The sequence below is a fragment of the Cygnus atratus genome, chromosome 5 (genome assembly GCF_013377495.2).
Source record: "Cygnus atratus isolate AKBS03 ecotype Queensland, Australia chromosome 5, CAtr_DNAZoo_HiC_assembly, whole genome shotgun sequence".
NCBI classification, from domain to species: Eukaryota; Metazoa; Chordata; class Aves; order Anseriformes; family Anatidae; genus Cygnus; species Cygnus atratus.
In genome coordinates this window covers 21,103,113-21,124,544 of record NC_066366.1, presented here as the reverse complement: position 1 = coordinate 21,124,544, position 21,432 = coordinate 21,103,113, and the positions used below count along the sequence as shown (strand labels likewise).

The 21,432-nt window shown below is 38.6% G+C and overlaps 1 protein-coding gene across 1 annotated transcript in view; it reads left to right on the top strand.

The window, feature by feature from the left end:
• Nucleotides 1-307: 307 nt before the first annotated feature.
• The window catches only part of AKAP6 (A-kinase anchoring protein 6), a 271,026-nt gene continuing 249,901 nt past the window's right edge, over nucleotides 308-21,432 (top strand). The window contains exon 1 of the mRNA XM_050710844.1: nucleotides 308-446. The gene's annotated coding sequence lies outside the window, so the exon portion shown is untranslated. The remainder of the gene's footprint in view (nucleotides 447-21,432) is intronic.

Below are 21,432 nucleotides of genomic sequence, written 5' to 3'. Positions count from 1 at the left end.
TTATTTAAAATAAAGAAATTTGACTGGTAAAATTTGTCCTTAAATCGATACATACAATATTAAGTTTTAAATATGGGAATCACGTGTAGCTCGCACATCTTGATTCGGTATCACCATGCTGGAATAATTTGTCGAAAACGTTGCTTGATAAAAGGCGTGTACTCGAACATGGACTCCCAGATCCGTGGCACAGTACTTTAACAGCCTGTTTGCGTTTTGTCTGTTTCTTTAAAGGGCTTCCGTATTGTCTCGGGCTCCCCTGGAAATGCAGTAAGGATTCGTCTCACATCCCGGTTGCCATAGCAACAGCAGTCTTTCCCATAATGAGCTGCATCATCTGAACTGATGTCACAGCATCATGCAGCAGGTCACAGAAGGCACCTCCTAGTATTGCATCCTACAGATGTGCCGTAAACATCAAAAGAGGATGATTTGAACAGGACACGGTAAGTGCAAAATGCTGCGCTGGTCTTAATTGCACCATTATTTTTCCTGTTTTATGAGGTTTTCCTAATATGAGAATGTGTGGGTTTTGCCTTGTGAAAATCATGCCGAGAAAAGATGCTGCATGCCTAAATATTATTTTTCAGGCAGACAGGCTAAGACAAAGGCCTACAGAAAATGCACTTGGTCTGAATATTTAGACTTGTCTTTGAATTTGCAATGTTACACTGAAGATTTGCAGAGAATAGATTTTAATTTCACAATCCAATTGAAGTGGTTACAGTCTGCTATGCTTAAATGAAAAGAATAGCTGTTTTCAGTTTTAATGCCATAAAGGTAGCTTGTTCTTTTCCCAGTCTCTTTATTTAAGTATTTCTTGTACGTGTAGCTCTTCTCTTAACCTGCTATCTTTCAATACCATGAATATCACCTATTTATTCCAGCGGCCTTCCATTACCAAAATAGTCCAGAAAATACATCATTTATCAGTGCTGGCGACTGGCACTGTATTGATTTAAAACATGGTTCAGTACTATCCTATTTCTGTTAGTATCCTTAAAAAAGCAAAATGATTGTCAAACAATAACCAGGTGTTTTGAAAGTGCAGTAGCTATTAGCTTTTCTCCTGTCTGTCTTTCTCTCTGTTTGTATAATGCTCTGTAATAAGAGTTTAGTGAATTTCAGATCTATTACTGGAAGGAAAGCAAGTCTTTTTTTTTTTTCTGCTGCAACTGCAGTAAAAGGTGCAGCCAAAGATTCAGACATTCTGAGGGCTTTTGCTATTCATAAAATAAGAATATGAATGATTATAAAGGCTTCCACCTTTAAGATGGGAAGAAAATGTGTATCTTTCATGTTTAGTAAATTGGTTAGAAACATGTCCATGATATTTAGCAACTCTTTACAGCGTACAGTATTTGTTTATTTTTGTATTGATGTCTAGCTTCTGGAGGCCAGGCTGATTTTTGCTTTGACTTAATCCTGCTGGATGGTATATAACACTGTTAATTGTTTTTGCATGTTTAAAAGATTGTCTTTCAGCTGCTTGCTGTTAGAAGGAAAGAAAAGACCAGACACATGTCATTTTAATTGACCAATATGTCCACTAGGAATTAGGGAGTGGTCTCTGGCTCTGTTCTGCCTGTGTAGTTTATATTTGAAAAGTGCAGCAAGAAAAAAATAGCAACTACTAATCTTTTAGTGATGTCTTCATTTATTGTGGCTTTTAGTCCCTTATACTTTATCAAGTATGGAGTGCTAAATATAATGAGATCTGATTATTTTTCATAGGGATAGATATGGTCTTGTCTGGCACAAGCTGGAATGGAGCTTCTATATTTTAATCAGACAGTCTGCTCTGCATCTCGTGCTATTTTCAGTGTGGTATGGGTACATTAATTGCTTTTTTGTTTAATTTTCCTCCCGTACTGAAAAACACAAAGCAAATGCTTGTAAGTGAACATAGAATGATGTTGCTTTATTTATCAGTGAGGTGTCTACAATATGAAAGCAGTGGTCTGCTGTGCTCTCATCAGGCAAACTCGGAAGGTATGAGTTAGCAAGAGGGAGGGCGGGACAGCTGATGGCACAATCACAGGTGTGGAGTGAGCTGGTGAGCAATGCATTGAGCTCCCAGCTTTAGGGAACATCAGAGTCCTTAATAAGGGGTGAGCATTAGACATGCTGGGGTGACATATTATGCCATTATTGATATCGGTGTATTTTACATTACCACAAAACTTGACATTTTTATCTTGTGGTAAACATTGAGGAAAACTTTTGACAGTATTTGTGAATAGATGATCTGCCATGAAGCCTCTGGGGTAGGTTGTCCCCTCCTTTTCCATAATGAAGAAGAAAATTGTTGTTTTCCAAATGTATATATTATATAAATATATATTGTTTTATATTTTATAATATTTTATTTTATTATGTATATTATATAAATACATATTACATATATAAAGTCCCTGTTACTCTTCCACTCCCTTCTCTCACAGTATTGTTTGCCCTGGGAAACACCTGCTAATAATGGAGCTGCAATGATATTATTAGTTTCTTGGTGAACATCTCAGCTGCTTCTGACTCCAGCTGAATGCCTTGATTAGAGGATGCCTCACTTTCATATGCGCCCAAGTATTTCACTGAGGTCTGTGTGGGAGGCTATGGAAGAGTGTGGAGTGATGAAGAGGGTCTTTCTATGAAGAGCAAACCTGATTGCCTGAGTCAGAGTATGACTGAATGCAGAAACCCTTCAGATGTAATACAGTTTCAATTCCTGTTGAGGTATATTCATAATTGGAACAGTTCTGTGTGAGACTGCATTCAGCAGTAGGAAAGCTGTGTTGTTTTCAGTTTTGTTCCACTACTGGATTTATTGAATCATCCTTACAGAAGGTAAAACATTTTGAAAATGCAAGTATTCCTCCCCTGAATAGCTGAATTTGGACACTTGATGTGGTAAGCACTTCTTTGCATATGCAGTTTCATACTGACAAGTGGTTGGAGATGGGCGTATACTCATGAACTGAAGGGATGTAACCCTTTAATCTTCGCTTTGCTAAAGGATTTTATCATAGCATCAATAAAATGGTTCCTACATAGGTTAGCACTGAATGTAGAGAGAAGCATTAGCTTGATTCCTCCCAAAACAGCTGTGGGAGCTGGTGGCAAAACCCAGCTCCAGCAATGGAAGTTGGTACAATCTTAACACTTTGTGGATTTGTTTTACCAGCATACAGCGATGGAAAGTCCCTTGAGCAGGAATCAGAGCATGTCCTCAGTGGAGGGAAGCCTTCTTTCTTCTTTAAAGATGAGTTGAAGGAACCCTATGCTCTAGTCTTTACCTTCTGTATGTGATGTAGCAGTAGAACAGCGATGGGTCTGTGTCATCACAGTAGGTCTGGAATGGGGCTGTGCCCAGAAACTCATCCCTGGCAAGTCAAAGCAAATGAGTCCTCTCTATTGGAAGTGTTCAGGCATTGATTAGGACTGGTGGCCTTCCCAAATGTCAGTGAAATATTTCCTTAAAAGATATTTTAGGAATTCAAAAGAAAAATAAATCCTTTGCTGTGTCCTAGTTCTGTAAAAATTACTGCTGTGTCATGGAAGAAAAACAGCATTTTGGGCTTGACTTGTTTTTGTGATGGGTTTGTGTGTTTTTTTTTTTTTTGAATGCTTTTTTTTCCCCTCTATACTAGCTTCTGGGGGAGGTTCAGCTGGTCAGAATGGAACGAAAAAAAATATAAGATGCTATGTTTGTATTCGGAAATATATTTTTATTTTGCATTTCAAGTATGGCCTATGCTATGTAGTGAAGTACGTGTATGTAGACTGAGACATTGCACTCGTTACTGGGATAAAGCTAAATGATAAATTAGTTTCAAGATGATCCTTTAACCATCTTTGCATTCATGTGTCTGAATATTAATATTTTGGTGGATGAGCGGGGAGAAAAGTGCTTTCTGCTTGGCCCTTTTGCTGGAGGGAGCCACGCATTAAGGCAGATTCTAGGAGCAGAAAATAAAAATTGTATATGCTGCCCCTATCTTAAAGGCTCCCTGTCTGTTGAGTGGGCTCCTATGTTGTTACTCCTTTCTCTTATGTAAGAGGCATGTGGGGCATTTTCTTCCCCATGTTCAGTTTTATATCTAATGTTTTCTATTGACTTCAAAATAAAAGCACCTAACTGCCCTTCACTGCTGTCACATGAGGTGTAAAAACACTTAAATCCACTAACTGGCTTGGTATGACCATAGTGGTTTTAACTACGTCAGTGGTGTTATGCTAGTGATATGTATAGTACATAGGAAGGGTCCTCTCCAAAATTTTTGAGTACCAAAATGTGCGTTCCTGAAGCAAAATTTTCTTCATTCCTGAAATGTCTCCAGCAAAGCTTTGCTTCGTGGGGAAAAGGGAAGAGGGTGGTGGAGAAAGATAAAAACTACCAACCCATGGATAGCTTTTCCCTTCCTGTTCCACGGCTGAAGCACGCGTTTCTAATACCTAGTGTCGGGTACTCTGAATCCCAGCAAGGCTGACTCAGCTTTGCATCCCTCCAAGGTCAAAAAAATCAGTTCTGTGCAGTTTACAATGTCTGGCACTTCCAGGCGAGACATTTAAAGCCAGAAATCCTCTCTGCTCTGTGTGAACTCTCAATTCTCATGGCACGTGTCAGATATGGGCTTGCCCTGGCCAGCTTGGCTAAAATGCCATCTCCTCCTGCTGTTTGTCCAGTATTCAGTCCTTGTGCCAGTCAACAAGGAACTCTCTTGTCTGGCGAGTGAATGTCTTTAAAGCTCCTAGAAATTAAGATACTTTTAAAATGTAAGTGAAATGCTCTCCAGCCTGTGGGGTAATAATTGTGTCCTATGGAAAGCAGTGCCTTCAAAGCCAAGGGTAGAGGATGAATCCTATGGATTGTAATGACACCGTCCTTCCTTTGTCAGCCCTGTGGCTTTTAGAACTGTTAAGAGCAGCCAGGGCAGGTAGTCAGCTCTCCAGATGACTGTTTTGGGGTGAGGCACTACAAAACGCAGTGTGAGGGGAACCACAGGACCCCCTGTGTGGCAGCCGGACTTCACGAAGCTGAGCACAGACCCAGAAACGCTGGTGCACTGATGGTGCTGCAAGTCAACTTTTTTTACACACACCAAGCATACTAAGCATATAGCTGAAATATCTACCACTTAAAAATGTGCTCCGTCTCTTTGGCAAAGAGATCTTTCACCTGAGAGTGAATTCCAGGAGGAAATAGCTCCGTGAAATAGATTTCTCAGCCCCCACGGTACAGTGTCCTGGGGGAGCTGGCACACTTAAAAAAGACAGCCTTTGTTACCCTTAGGTTGTACTAAAAGAGGGCCTGGCTTTCAGGTGAGGAAGCGCTCAACTGCAACGACTAGTTCTGTTTTCAGTCTAACTATAAATCTATTACGATTGTAATGATTGTCTTGTAAATGGGATATTGTCATAGTTTCAGGATTAGGATGCAGACATGAATTAGCTGCATGAACTGTCAGAGAATTATATTAATTGCATTCTAGCTTGGTGTATGGATAAAATAAAGGAGGCATGTATCTGAATAGAAAGCAAGTTGTTTGTTTTCCTCTTTGCTGTGACTTTTTGGTATGGTTCATCCACCCCCGCCCACTTTTTTTTTTTTTTTGCTGTGTCATTTTCACAGCATTTTCTCTTCGGGTTAAAAACTTGTATCCAAGTCATTTCTTCAGTATTAAAATTCACTCCACCTCCATAACTCCTCCTTGCACATTACATTAGACTTGCATTTCTCATTTTCAGCTTCCGCTCAATTCTATTGCCTATTGACTTGATCTGTATCTTACTTGCTATTTCAGCTTTCAGTTCCTGAATGTTAATCCTGAAATTGCTCTTATACCCAGCTGTCTTTTTTTTATATTCTCTTGGGGGAAAAAAATGCATTTCCTCTGGACTGTCACTGTATAACTTTTCATAAACTACTTTTTAGAGAGAGCTTATGGGACTTTGGGTGTATTACTATGTTTTAAAATAACAAAACAATTCAGATATCTGCACCAAAATTTGAATAGGACCTTTATAGTGCTAGGGGCTATGCATACATATTTTATATATATATATATATATATATATATATATATATATATATATATATATATATATATATATATATATATATATATAAGAAATTGTGATCCCTTTCCTGAGTAGATTGCATTAATTTTTAGTTTAAACGGAGAGAACCTGTTTTTGTGATTTTTATAGATGAGGAATTTGTACTCTAAGAGATAAGTAACTTCCCCGAGTTTCTTGGAAAACCTTTGCTAGACCTGGGAGAAGCAGCTGTTTTTCTTATTTCTAGTACAGCTCTTCAAACAGAAGAATCTTTTATCTCTGTCTTTGCACTTTCTTGTTTGTGTTTCTGATTTCTGTGGGTTGACTTCTTTTTCCTTTTGCTTGTTTTTGCTTTTCCAGTTGAATGTCCTGTATAAGACTAGCCCACATTAGAGATGCAGAAAAGCTCAAGGGACTTGAGACAATAATTGCTACCTGATCTAAATTAGGATGCATCTTAACATGGTTAGCTTGGGGACATTCTAGTCTTTCAAAAGCAGAGAACCTGCTTGCCAGTCATTTTAGGCAAACAGCTTACTGTTTCAAACCAAGTAAATAATAAAAATTTACCCCTTTGTTGCTGGAAGCCAGAGCTTCCTATGCTTAGTTGGCAACAGAGAAGAAGAAGTTCTGCACATTGCTTATTTAAAATAAATGTAGAGCACTTGTTTTACAAGTTGTAAAACAGTGTTTCCTTTGTCCAACTAGATAAGTGCTTGTCCTCTGTTTGACAGGTTGCTGTGGTAGACTACTGCCAAGGGAGTAAGTAAAAATATTTCAACAAAATAGATGTTGAAGTCTAAGACGGCCAAATACCTCCTTAGTGAAATATTAGGTTTGTTAGGTAGAAAGTTGGAATGTAAGGAGAAATGTTTGGTTTGCATTGCAAAGTGCAACCTTAGATGCCTGTAACTGAGCCCCCTTAAAAAGAAGGCTGAACAGGCAACTTGTATTGTTTGTCCTTTCAGTAAACAATTACAGTTTTTTGACAGGTATTTGTTAAGGGCTGATAGAATTTGCACTGAATACAAAGCCAGGTATTGCCTGAGAACTGGGTAAGATGGTTTTTAATTTGATATTGCAAGATGAGCCTTCAGGAAACTCAAAATATTAGTTAGCAGTGACAAAAGTAGAGAGAGACTTTTTTCAACACTTTGTTTTCATCGTGGAGAGCTGGACTTCAAAGCTGAGTGCTACTGACAGAATGTTTTCAAACGAGGATGTCTTTCAAAGCTGTTTAATGTGGCTACTCTAGGCTGCTTACAATTTTCAAGTGTGTTAGATCATGTTTAGAAACAGCTATTCCTGCTGAGGAGGCCAATTCCCTGGCCAGGGCACTGCTGTACCAAGAAGTAAGTATGTATCAGTCTTGCGCTCCAATCTGCACTGCTGGTCTCCCAAAACATAAATCTTATGAGAATGATAAATTGGATTTTGATTGCCACATACAAACAAACCTACAACGAACTGATAGCTTCAGGTAGAAATGGCTGCTATCTGTCAGATTTCAGCATGTCTAGGGGGTGTTGCTGAGGCAGTGACACAGCAGATAAGAAAGTTGCCATTTTAAGGGTCAGTTGTTAAAATATGCAGGGTATTATATTTTATAGGTCCTTAATGTGCCATCTAGTCTTGTTCCTTCTCAAAACTTTGTCTTAGTATTTTACTAGGTCATTAACAATAACACCCCAGTTTAGTTTTTGCTGACCTCATGCGTTGATAACCTGGAAAACAAATTAGGGGACTTTCATTTTCCTTGCATCTGGAGAAGGGGAGTCCAAATATGCTTTGTGCATGACATAGGAACAGAGGTATATCAGCAGCAGTGATGACTGTTCTCCTAGAAGGAAACAATTTTAACCCTACAAGTGCTTGGCACCTGTTTATGATGTAATAGTTTTTTTTTTTAGGTAACCCTTTAAATTAACTGAGAGGCTTGTTTCTGGTTTTCTGTGAATTATGCAGATCACTTTGTAATTATTTGTTTTACTCAGTTTCATCGTGCTATTTTGAATTAGATTGGGTCTCCAGTTTAACTTGTTGGTCCCATATATGTGATCCTTTATTGTAACTTGTAAAGTCACTTTGATCAAATGGGCTAAATCCCCCTTAAATTCCTATTGTTCCCCCTTACATTTAAAGGGACGATATGGAGAAAGGAGAAAGATGTTAGCAAGTTGAAGCTCTACGTAGTGAGTTGTGTTGAACACTAGTACTAGATTAATGTTGGGGTGGGCTAAAGATCTCAGATGCTCTCCCTTCTGTACTTTTAATGAAAATGTACTGAAACTGGTGCGAGGACTTGCTTGATTTGAATTTTAATGTAAGGTGGCATACAATAACAGCTGGTTGGAGAAGCAGTGTTAATGAGAAATGCAGGCTTGAGCAGCAAGCATCCTGTGGTACTGGAAGCAGACCTGGAGTCTCTTTCTGGCTCTGATAGTGAATGTGCCCCTTGCAAATTGTTTCTGAACCTGTGCCTCCTGTTCTTCACCTGCTGAATGGACGTAGTGATACTGATCGCCTTTGTAAAGCACTCCGCAAATGCTGGATGACACTACACACATGTGCATATCTAATTTGATTGTATACATGTAGTGAGGCAAGACAGCAGCAGATGCCAGCCGGAATGGCCCAAGGGAACATTGGCAAAGAGCAGGCAGATGTGGGTGCTGAAAGTAAAATGTGAAAATCTAAAGGAAGGAATCTAGCTTCTGGGATTTTTATCCTGGGATAAAGGATTGCACAGGAGAAGACTTACCAAAGGCCAGTCTGCTGTTTTTGGCAACACAAAAATTACTTTTTGTAAGTAGCGTTTGTCAAACAGTTAACCCTGCTTAATGAAAGTATAAGCCTAATTCCACAATTAAGTTTGAAAAGACTGGGCATGTATCTCCACTGTCTGAGTTTAAGTGATTTCTGTATTAACAGAGAGGTAGCAGCACCTTCTCTGAAAATCTCGAGGCCATACATGCATATTATTTTGCTACAAAAGTAAATTAGTTCTTTTTGGGGAAGAAGGGAGATCCACCAGGCTTTTCCATGCTCTTGAAGGGCTTCTTTCCATAATTAGAGCTTGAGAAGAATTATTGCATAAAAAGCTGTCTTCTCAGTTCTCAGCCATTGCTGACTCATTAAAATGCCTATCGCTGATCTGCGTGAAACCCATTTTGTCTAGGTTATTTTTGGTCACAGAACAAACAACCCAAAACAGCTTATGACTGATGGATGTGCATTAACCTGAGTTGTACAATGCACAGGGCTAACATCTGTTCCAAATTAGGCTGACCGGGGTTCTGGAGATAGCTCTCTTTCCAGTCTAATAAATATGTATTTATTTATAGAAACCAGATTAGCTGTAACCATCAAGTGAGCTAAGGATGTTAAGTTTCAATTCGTGCGCCAATAGGCCAAGTAAGAGCAACATGACAAGAAAGGCATTTCAAGAGTGGTAAAAAGTAATAGTAGACCCCATGGTTGACCTGTATTGTTTAGAATTCATTCAGTTTAGTCTTCCTTGACCTGTGTACTGGCATGCAGCTTTGAATCACGTATTCATCTTTTTTAAAAAAAAAAAATAAATAAAAATCTGTGTGTGTAATATAATAAATAAAGCAAGGTAATATAGTCTCAGCACCTAAAATTAGTGTTAAACACTTTTCTAACAGCATTTTTTTCTTAAGCTTTGTCTGAATGGCTTTTAAATCAAATTGTGTGTTTCTCAGTGTTCTTGTTGGGTGCTAATTGTTGCTGCAGTGTGAAAAGTTTTTTTTTTTTGTAGCATTTTTACAAACCAATGTCTTATGGTTATAGCTAATCCCTGACAAGTTCAGACTCTGGGCAGTCAAACTAATCATGTATGTAAAGATGAATTACAATTCTGAGAAATGTTCTTTGATGTGTCTGGTGTTTTCATTGTTATGGGAGAACCACAGTGAAGGTAGAGTTGTTCACAACCTCAGCAAACCCTGAGTTTGTGAGGGGGTATTTCCCACTCCACACCCAATCTGCGAGCTTCTGAAAGTGAAACTTGATAGCATTTGGAACCAGGAAATATGCTGGTGTGGGGAGGGCTCTGAGTTTTATTTTTTTAACAATATTTTCTTAGACTGGAGAAAGCCTCGGGGATTATAATTAGTGTGTCTTGGGCTGATTAGCATTTGGTACTTGAAGACTGTTGGATCAGCAAAATAGTATATCCTGACAGCCTAGTGGAAGGAAGTCCAAGATTCCCCTCCTCCCTGCAGGGAACCAGGACAAGAATCATTTTGGTAGATTAAACCCTTTTATGAGAAGTAATGATCTATGCCTAGAATCCTTAAAGGTGGTTATCTCCTGAGCCAGGATACACAGTGCTTTTTCCCCAGCCTTTCAAAGCGTTTTACTGAAAGTGAGGGAAAATATGACCTGTGCTACAAGACTCTATTAAAGCCTTCCTCTTCTTATTTGTGGTTCATAACTACTAGCTGCATGATAACCAAAGCTCAGCCTTTTTATTAAAGCCAAAAGTGAACATCTTTGTCTACAATTTAAATTTCACACAGAAATGTACTGATGATTAAAAGGCCAAATGAAAATGGATTTTCTGCTATTGTTTAGTTCTGTGTTCAGACAAATCGTAAACAAGCACTTAATTTTAATACATGTGTTTTACGTATAATTTAGTAAATTAGTTTATATTTGCTAAAATGGAAATGCAACAGTGATCAACAAAGCCTAGAGAATGAATGGGTAAATGGAATGTGTCGTAGAAATGGTTCAAATTTCCATCCAAAAACTGTTTCAAGAAATCCTGAAATATCTTCACATGGAATTTGTACTTAAAAGTACTTAGTAGTATACTATTCCTATGTTATTGTTTATGGCAGTGAAACCTCTGTGAATCGTTGCATTACTTGTAATCAGGTCACTCCCAAGTTGGTTAAACTTCAGCAACAGTTTGCTGCAGTTTGTCTGTGGCATTTTAAGTATCTTCCAAGATGTATCTTTCAAATACCACAGATCAAACTTAGATTCAAATGGGTTGAAATAGGCACTGCTCCAATAACGAACTTTGGTTCAGTGACTCTTTAGAGGATATGTAAAAATGTAGATGTAGCTCAATTTATCATCAATTTGATACAAATCTTCATGTTTCATAGAATCATGGAATGGTTTGGGTTGAAAGGGACCGTAAAGACCCTCTGCTTCCATCCCCCCTACCGTGGGCAGGATGCCTCCCACCAGACCAGGTTGCCCAAAGCCCCATCCAACCTGGCCTTGAACAACTCCAGAGATGGGGCCTCACCACCCTCTGAGTAAATAATTTCTTCCTAATATCTAACCTAAACTTACCCTTTTTCAGTTTAAAACCGTTACTCCTTGTCCTATCGCTATGCTCCCGACAAAGAGTCCCTCCCTGGCTTTTTTGTAGACCCTTTTAGGCACTGGAAGGCCACTATAAGGCCTCCCCAGAGCCTTCCCTTCTCCGGGCTGAACAACCCCAACTCCCTCAACCTCTTTTCATAGGAGAGGTGCTCCAGCCCTCTGATCATCCTCGAGGCCCTCCTCTGGACTCGTTCTCGTATGCCACTGAAACTTGCCTCAGGTGTTTAGCTCTTGGTGCTAACTCTGCTCCTGTTGACTTCTCGTGTTTCACTTAAAATGGAAAGATAAGCCTGTGGGTCTTATCCAAGGCTTATTGGAGTCATTAATGAGTGTCAAGCTGGGAATCTGCTCATGTTGTGGGGATGGTTATCTTTTTGTTTTATTTTCCCTTAGGAAAGTGTCATGTGGTAAAGTGAATGAGCGGAAGCAGAATCCTTGGAAGGGGAAAAACGTTTTGAAATGCATGTGCCTCACGTGAGGTTCAAAGGTTTGAAAAAGGGTTGGGTTGCCGTAAAGATCTGGGAATAAACTTGCTCCTCTGTTTTCTGCCAAAAACCAAAAATGCTCTTGGTATCATCTGTGAAGTCCAAGTTTCTGCTGTAGTGTTCTGGAGTGCTAGAGTATTTCTTATGTGCTAGAAAACTGGTTAAGAACTGAGCATGGGTAATATTACACAGCTGGGTTTTAAATTCATTTTTCAAGAAGTCAACTTGAATTCTTTGCAAAAATTTTACGAAATTTGAAATATTTTATCCTGGCTAAGTTTTTGAAACATTTTGAAACAAAGTTTTCAGGAACGTGCCAAGAGCTTTAGAGATGGATGACTTTATTTTCTGGAAGGCCAAGTAAGATTTCTGTGGTTTGAAAGTGAGATTCAAAAATTCATTGATTTTTTTTCATAGAAGGGCTAGTCTGCTTGATATTGTTTTGCTCTTATTTGAAATGTGAAAGATTTCTAATACCAAATACCAGAATTTTCTTGTACAGGAAGCCAAGTTTCACATCAGTTGCTAGTGAGTTCTTTTGAGTTAAAGCTTGATTACAAACCTAAAATGTGAATTTACAGGAATTATTTATGATAGCTTCTGAGAACAAAGTCTTATTTAATGACAAAGCGGGACAACAGTGACAAAATAAGTGGGTGGTAAAAGCACTAGTCCTAAGCTGCACAGTGCTATCTGCTAAGGTAGCTCAACCCAACTTTGGACGCGCCTAGCAGTAGGTCCAGCAGATGTTGGCTACTTTTGTAGACCCTAAGAGCAAATAAGCTGAACACAATATTTGTGATCTGTTTTGGTACTGGTTTTATATTGCTATGGTTATTGGTGTTGTTATTCTGAACACTGTTGGAAAGAGAGACTTGGCAGATGAAGTCATACAAGGATGCACACAGAAGTTCCAAGTATCTCCTCCCTGCTCCCAAACACAGAGTGTGTGTGTCTGAGTGCAGGCCTGCAAAGGAACGACCCATACTGTCAGGTGTGTGAGAGGATATTCATGGTCTGTGATGTGAGCTCCTGTGTGATCTTTAACAACAGCCCTATTAGGTAGCTGCTCTATCAGTTATTGACAAGTCAGATATTTTATTATTATTACCTTTTTTTTAAAGAAGGTTGTCTCCAAAAATTTGTTGCAAACATGAATACCCTGACAGCAAAGGAACTTGTGCTCTTTCAGAGAGACAGGGAATTTCAGCTTTGAGTCCATCTGATTTGTCAAGTGTTTCCAATAGTCTGTGAGAAAGTTGCATTGTGTATACAAAGAAATAGGACCCAAAGGAACGTGTGACCTTTCCTGTGAGTACAGAAGCCAGTTGCTTGAAGAAGGGACTTGTGATATCCTTCCTAGCTGTGGCAGTGGATGGTAGCTTCCAAGTCCCTCTATTAATGCAGGAGCCGGGGATGAAATGTCTCCTCTGACAAGAGTTCTTTCCTGGCTCTGCCTTGAAGAGAAGTCTGCCGTGTAATGTTGCTTGTTCTAGTGGTTACCAAAAAGATTTCTCTTCAGTGGTTCTTGCTGAACACAGGAGTCGGTGCCTTCTGGGTGCTTGGACAGGCAGGGCAGGGGGCTTGAGGCAAACCCTGTGCTGGGACACATGGGCACCCTGCTGCCCAACACAACACAGGGGGGTGGCTGGGGGCAACCCAGCTGGTGAGGGTTATAAAGGGAAGAGAGAAGGAAGAAAGAGTTCGGTAAGAGATAGCTCAAGTAAAAGAGAGGGGAATTGGGTTGCTGCCAGCTGAAGGGGCTTGCTGTGGGCTGTAAGAGGCCGAGGGAGAATGAGTTAACAGCTGATACAACCAGGCCACAAGTTAACTGCTGCTCAAAGACTCCACAGGCTCCGACTTCCATTCGGCTCCTGTCAAAATAACGTGAGCATTGCAAATTCCTCTGTGGCCATCTAATGGGTATGATGCACTATTTCCAGTCGTATTGGGAATAAACCTAAGAAGTTTAAAGTACAATATGCAACAAAATATATCTAATGGCATTATCCAGTATGGTTACAGCATGCAGAAAATGAATCAGCAGCGATTTAAGAACATAATAATAAATTTTACTTCAGCTAAGTAAGCTCATTTTTTAAATCCTTGGAGACTCTGCAGGATGTTTTAATGGGTCTTTTGTGATGTGGATATTTCCTCAGTTTAAAAACTGGACTAAGTAGGTTCATTTTGCATAACTTAGAAAGGAGCCTTCATACGGTAATGATTTTAGGTCACTGCTAAGCTACACCAGATGTGGATGAATGGTTTAAGAGTGAAATGCTGCATATCCTATTACAAAGCTTTTTAGGCCTATATATATAAGCTTGCAATTAATACTAAGTCTTTAATACATAGTTATATATCAAAAAAAAAAACAAAAACAAAAAACAACCGTGCTTCCACCACAGTTCCCATTGATTTGAGGGATCCTTTGAAGCCAGTCATTGAGAAAATAAATTGTTGGAGTCGTCTGTAATTAGGAGTAAGTTAATCAGCATATCACTGCCACCCAGAAAGATATTGTACTCTCCCTTTGTGCTATACAGATTAACAGAGAACCATACTGAAACCATAAATGAAACCTATTTTCTGGGTGGAAAGAAGGAAATGGTGTGATGTAGAAAGCTGCTAAATAAGGAATGTTCTCTCTGAAATACCCTCGGTAGCCTTTAAGATGTGAACAGCTCTTAGCTAAAAGGATGACATTATTAACTTTTTCAAATCTCTGGAATTCAACTTTCCATTGTCTGAAATAACAAAAAATGACAAAAGGTAATTTAGCAACATTTCATCTTGTCAATATTTGATAAAATTTAAAGGTAGATGTGACATGTTTAAAATGATTAGGCTCACAAACTCAAGTAATGCTGCAAATGATGATGCGTTTGGTACCTTGTCCTCTGTTCTTCACTTCTTTGTTTAGATGTGTTTCGCAGTCAAAAATACTACCCGAACTCTGACAAAGATGGATCCTCCACCGAATTTTATGGGGGTGTTCAGTCAATTAACTAATGAATATTTAATGGTGGAGAAAATACATGCAATAATTTTTTCCTGTATTTCAGTGCTTTGCTATAGATGAATAAACTGAAATATAAGTAGATAAATATGGAAACAGATAAAACAATTAAACTCCATGTATCTACAGAACCTTTATCTTTGATTGTTATCAGTGATTCTGTACATATCATGAAACAATAGATTTGTACTGTAGTTATTCTAGCATCAGTATCCAGAGAAAGATCTTTCTTAAAGATCTGCACTGTGATTTTTAAAATGAACTGAAGAAATGTTTTTTCTGGCTTTGCAAGAACCGAAATATTATATGTAAAGAATAGGCTGTTTGGATCTGCAAAACCACAAACTACTAATACAAATTGTTGTGTTATTTTCTGAAAATAATAGCAACTTCCTTCTGGCATGGAGCTCAATTTAATCAATGCTGACTTTGCATCCTATATTAGGAACTTGTTTTCCTGGACTATTAGGTCACTGTACTGAGTGATGATCTACTTAATAAACCCAAATATAGTAATATGCTTAATAAACCCAAACATAATAAAAGTAGCTTTTTAAACAGCCATTGAAGATATAAATTAAAATTCTGTCATAGAAGACATTGTGTGTGTGAAATTGAGATTCAAATTTTGTTTTTTACATCTGGAGTGTACAGGTTAGGCATACTTTTCTCAGCAAATTTTGTATGCAAATAGGCAAATGCTTTTCTCTTCTCTGGGGAATAATCCATTTTCTTCAATAGCTTGAAACTTACTCTTGACAAGATATCAGAGAGGATGTATATTGACCTAGTACCATAAGTCACTAGTACAACTACCCAAAGACCTATCCATAGTAAGACCTAGTTTTTTTTTCAATGCATTTGTGTGCCAGAATTTAAAGATCCTTATTCCTTCAGAGGTAAAAACAATTGCTTGGAACAAGACCGAAAAAAACTGTTTCCCATTAATTAAACTTTCTTATGACAAAGTTTATTGCAACTTGTTCATTAACAGGCATGTACCACAGCTAAATCATCTCAGCACATTTTATATAATTTCGTTTTTTCCTTTCAGAAATATGAGATGGAAGTGATTCATCATATTTTTTTTTCTTATGATATCGATGGAAAATTATATTTCTGTTGAATTTCCTGCCTTGAAATCATTCTGAAGATCTTTTTAAAACAATATTTACTTTCACATATATATGAAATCACTAGGAATGATTGTGCTATAAAGCATCATAATAGGTGGTCAAAGTGATAAGAAAATGGTCAAAAAAAGTTGAATTTTATTTTGCTGTAGAGATTTTCCTTGTTTCAAAATTTTCCCATCTTTCAGAAACAGATTCTGAAAGATATTTTGGAGGGCTCACACAAAAGCTTAATCTACTTTATTCAGAGAAATGTAGGTACAGAGCTAATACCACATTTTGGCATTTTTGATCAGTCTTGTTCTCTAGTACACTGGCTTACAGTTAAAAGTTTATTTATAAATGTTAAAGAGCAAGGGAGAATGATTTGCAGTTTGTCTTATTTTCTCACTTCTGAGAGAAATTTCCGGTCAGCGATGAAGAGACTAAAAATTCTGACAATTCAGGGGTCAATAGATGATACGTTAAGTGACATGAAAGTAGCAAAAACTGTATAACACTGGCCATGTATCTACAACCCCTTTCACTCAAATTTTCTAATCTTTTAGAAAAAATATCTCCCTCATTCAGAACCATCTATGTTTCTAGGAGTAAAAGTTTTCAGAATAAAACACTTCCAGACTATAAAAATCAGCAGTAATAGTAAAATTGAAAGAGTGGTCATGTTGGTAGCCATTCCAGTCTCTTTCACTGATAGCTTTTTAATTCTGTCATTGCGTTTTTATTTTGCAAACTTAAGTGACAAATTGAAGTGCAGCTAAAAATTAATAGCTTTGAAGTCTGCAACTTTAATGTATACAAAAAGATGCTGGTCTTTTCAAGCTATTTGGTATCAAAATAATCAGTCTTCTCAAAAGGGGAGAAAAAATCCTATGGATGACGTGGATTAGCCTAAATATTTGTTTGGGCCTCAAAACAATCAGAGATGTGAATTTCTGGGAAGTTTTGTCCTACTTTGCTCTCTATTTATGTTTTTCTGCATTTGGAAATTTTGAAGTACTATGGGAGCTCATTCATGTGGCATTTCTGACCTATCTTATATGAAAAATAAAATACTAGAAGACATTTTCACTTCTCGTGTGTGCTGCTATCTATTGGTTCTGTGAGATTTACTACCATCATAAATTTCTTACGTCAATGAAACCCCTTACCTTAGGAAATATTGTGGTGGCTACTGAGCGTAAGAAGGATTGTTTCTAATTTTATTCTCTCTTGAGATTTAGGTGAGACAGTGGCATTCACCAAACTTCATTTCTGCTAAAAATGTAAGTAGCAGGTGTAACTTCTGAATGATTGGAATTTATCTTGCAGCTGCCTGCTTTATTTTTGTTTTCACCACCATCACCTTTCATTCAGAGTACCCTTGGTTTAATTCCATGAAGTAAGAAGTAATGGCTGCTGCTCAGTGAATGAGTTTGGACTGGCACAAAATGCATTACAGTCTGGAATTAGAACCACTGATAATTGAGCTAGCAATCTAAATCTATACAAGTCACTTAGCTCTTGATGACTTCCATTACTGTCAATAGAATTAATGCAGGTTTCAGTGCATTGTTTTTTATGGAGGTCTTAAAGAGCGAATTCCTTTAGGAATGTTGGAGAACTGGGTAAGTAGGGAGGGTCCTTTAATAGCTTGCTCCTAAATTATACAAATCTTCAGCTTCTTGCAAAACTGACATTCTGAAAGCTCCAAGCGGGGCAATATTCAAGCTGTGGCTGGTTAGAGCTTGGATAACGTGGCTTGGGCTAAAATATTTGTTGTATGTTTGTGCATATTTTTAAAAGATGCACATCTGAGTATCAGGATATAAATAAGTAAAGTTAGAATAATGCTTTAATGGTTTTCCTAAAACCTGGAATGCATATTTGTAAGAGTCCCAGGACAAGTCTGGCACTGGCATTTTTATAATGAAATGCAATATAGAAACCCTGAAATAACATTAAGTGGACTTAATAGGTTTGCACTATATAATATGGTGAGCTCAGGCCGCTAAAGCAGTAATGCTGTGTTAGTGGAGTACTCAAGGCAATAAATTAATCTATCAATGGGACTTATTACTAGGGGAATATGGCTACTTTTGGAGTAATCAAACTCACGAGCTTGAGGATGTGCAGCATGGGCGATTGGAGTGTCCACCTCATACATGACCAGATGTGGTGCCTGCAAGAAACTAAAGTAATGACAAAAAAGAATCTTGAAAACAGTGACTAATTGCTTTAAGTGAAAATTCACTGTATAAGAATTTACACTTTGTGCTCTATTGGAAAAGAGGAATTTTCAGTTGCAGAGGACAAGGTTATCATAGCACAAGCTGATAGAAAACTTATATGAAACCCCAATGAATGCACCTATGCATACATATGTATACACATGTAACATGGAAAATTCTGGTGTACTAAAAATTTTTCCTTATTTAAAAATCTTTGCTCAATGAGTCAGTTCATTCTTCTTTGAGAACATCTCTTCGCCTCTTCTCATAGAGGGGTGACAATGCTTCGCTTCACCACCTGCAGTTTGGTCACTGGCAGATGGGAAATGAGGCAAACTCTCTCAAAAGCCATATGTTTGCTCCTGGTGGGGAGCTGAAGGAAGAAAGGATTGATTTTAATCCTTATTACTGCCAGAGCAGCAGTGTGGAAGGCCATGGATTTCTGTTAGGACCTTGAAAATTAATTGTAATTAAGGTAGAAAGTGAATTGGAGGTGTGATACAATAGCATAACCCTGTCCTATTTCACCATGGTGGGTACTTTCTGCTGCTGCCTGTTTGCTGCCAAGCAGGTGCTTCAGCATTTCCCTGGGTTGCTGTTTCCTCAGCTGTTGTCAGCATTGCCTTTTCTCCTCTCCCTCTCCTTACTGCGATAAAGGGCAAGGTGGTTTGCTACATCCTCCTGCAGCACCTGCTCAGCTGCAGCCCAGCCCTGGCTGCTGTGCTGCTCCAGGAGCTGGTTTGACTTGTTGTCTGTTCTCTTTGTAGCTCCTGCAGCAGCTTGCCTCTAGCCATTTTTCTTTTCTCAAAGCACTCTTGTTCCCGTTGCTGACACGCTTGGTCCTGTAGGCACATCTTGTTTGGGCTGGAGCAGGGTTTTGTGAAAAGCAATGTAACAGAACTTTTTTATTCTGTCTGGAAGCGGAGGAGAAATTCTGCCCTGTGATTTTACTGTGCTCCAGTAAAGAGGAAATGCTGGCTCTTTATTTACCTGAGATGTAGGCTTGGACTCTTTGCTCAAAAACTGTTGGAACCAGTTTGACCACAGAACAGGATAAGAGATGGTAAATGGAAATCGGGAACGGCTGTGCTGGCGGCAGGGCAGGGACCCTGCAGTAGCTAGAAACCATCCTGGTGGTAACTGAGGCAGCAGTTGCACTGTGTGACCAAAATGTCACTTTCTGTGAGTTCCAGATTGGAAAAGGATAGAGGCTTTTCAGGATTCTCCTTTGAAGTGTTCCGTATTGTCTGGTGACTTATACAGAGATTCCTCCATAGGAGGTTTTGTGAGTTTAACAAAAAGCACTAGGAACCAGAGATGAATGGTTCTGTCGCATCCTTTCAACATGCGATGGTATTGTAGGCCTGCAGTCCTTGAAAAGTTACTGATCACTGTTTGCATATATGATTACTCTGAAAAGTTCCTGATTTGATTAGTGGCATAGGTGATAGTGGCCTTAATACTTAGGGTCTTTCTGAAAATTCCTCAGTGCTGGTGTTGATTTTAGAAAGCACGTGTACTGAATGCACAAGCATGTATACCTGTATTTGTACCTTCTGCTTTGCTTGCGCTACTTTTTACACATGGTTCTGTCTAACAGCAGCAGTTTCTGCACCTAATGTCTTTCCCAGCTTCAATTCTCTCTTGAACGTCTGAAAGTCGAGAGTGGAAAGCCATAATTCTCCAGGCTCTAATTTCATCAACAAAATGAGATTATAATAAAAGCAGGATTTGCTTTCCGTTATTATTTAACTACTAACGTACCTACCTGTTTCTTAACTTGCTGCAGTAATTAATGCCTTCTAATTTTTCTCCGTTACTGTATTCCTCAAATATTCTCAGCCATGGGTCTGTCAGCACAGTGGGTATGGGCACCAGCCCCAGATACTTCTCTTAACTTGTTACTGGAGTGTGGTGAAGTACTAACTTCAGTAAGAAAGGTTTGTGTTGAACAGAAGGTATGCTTGGATAACAGCTGTATAAAAGCCAAAATTAACTCTCACTGAAAACTGTTTTTAAAAGGGAATGTGTTCTTTATCTCAAGCTTTATTTACTTAATTCTTTCTATTTCCCTCTACTGTAGCTGTGTTCGTATTAGCATTTACAGGAACGTTGGCATAGACCAGCCGCTAGCATTTTAATCAGTGATATCTATGTGCTATTTACACTAGTGCAGCAAAAGTGGTGAAAATGCAGACAGCACATGCATATTTCTGGTCATGTTCAATAGCTACATGTGCAGTGATGGTGATCCCAGAATGCTTTTTCTATGCTTAAGCCATGCTGGAAATCTATTATGTTCAAATTGCAGGTTGGATACCACCCAGAGCAGTAGTCTCTGACTCATCAGAAGAGTCAAGTGCTAAGAAACCGCTGAAGATGGTGGTGTGTGCAGGCTTGGATTTGTAGCTAAAGCTATGATGCAGAACAGAGAACCAGGTATATATGAATATTCTGATGAGATTGTAAGACAAAAAATCACCACTAAGACTATAGGAAATGAGATCCGGGTAGTTCTCAACTCTACTAGGAAAAGTACTGGCAGCATTGTAATCCCAGGACCGTGGTGTGTGTTTGTCGCTGCAATTTTAGCTAGGAATGGGGTATGATTGGGAACAAGGTCCAGGTAGGAACAAAGTTCAGTGTGTTTCTCTTGCATCTTTAAAGACAAGCTTGAACCAGTTCTGCAAGTGGAGCAAATCAGTGTGCCTCTATTAACCTAATTGTTTCTGAGGATCAACCTCAAAGGGGGTTATGGTTTTTTTTTTTGAGCTTACTCCTTTTCTTCCACTCTGAAGTCTCTTTCACTCTCTTGTATGTTTAGCTTGTAGTTTTGCAAAAATTTGATAAAAAGCCTAGTCATTTAACTCATCTAGTGGCTATCTGGTGATTGTGCGGAGTAGGATTAGCCAGGTCGCAGCAACATACTTAAGATGTTGAAAATATTGCAGATATGTAAGTTGTACCCATTCAAACAAAAATACAATCTAAGAAAATTTAAGATGTTGACCTGTACAAGACCTGTTTACTTGTGCCTGGATGGTCACATGAAGATATAAAAGCATTTATATGAGGGCAGACTTTTCTGGTTATCTGTGTGAAGTGGTGTATAAAACCTTGATGAAAGTTCATCATTTTGACGTGAAGTTTTCCAGATGGAT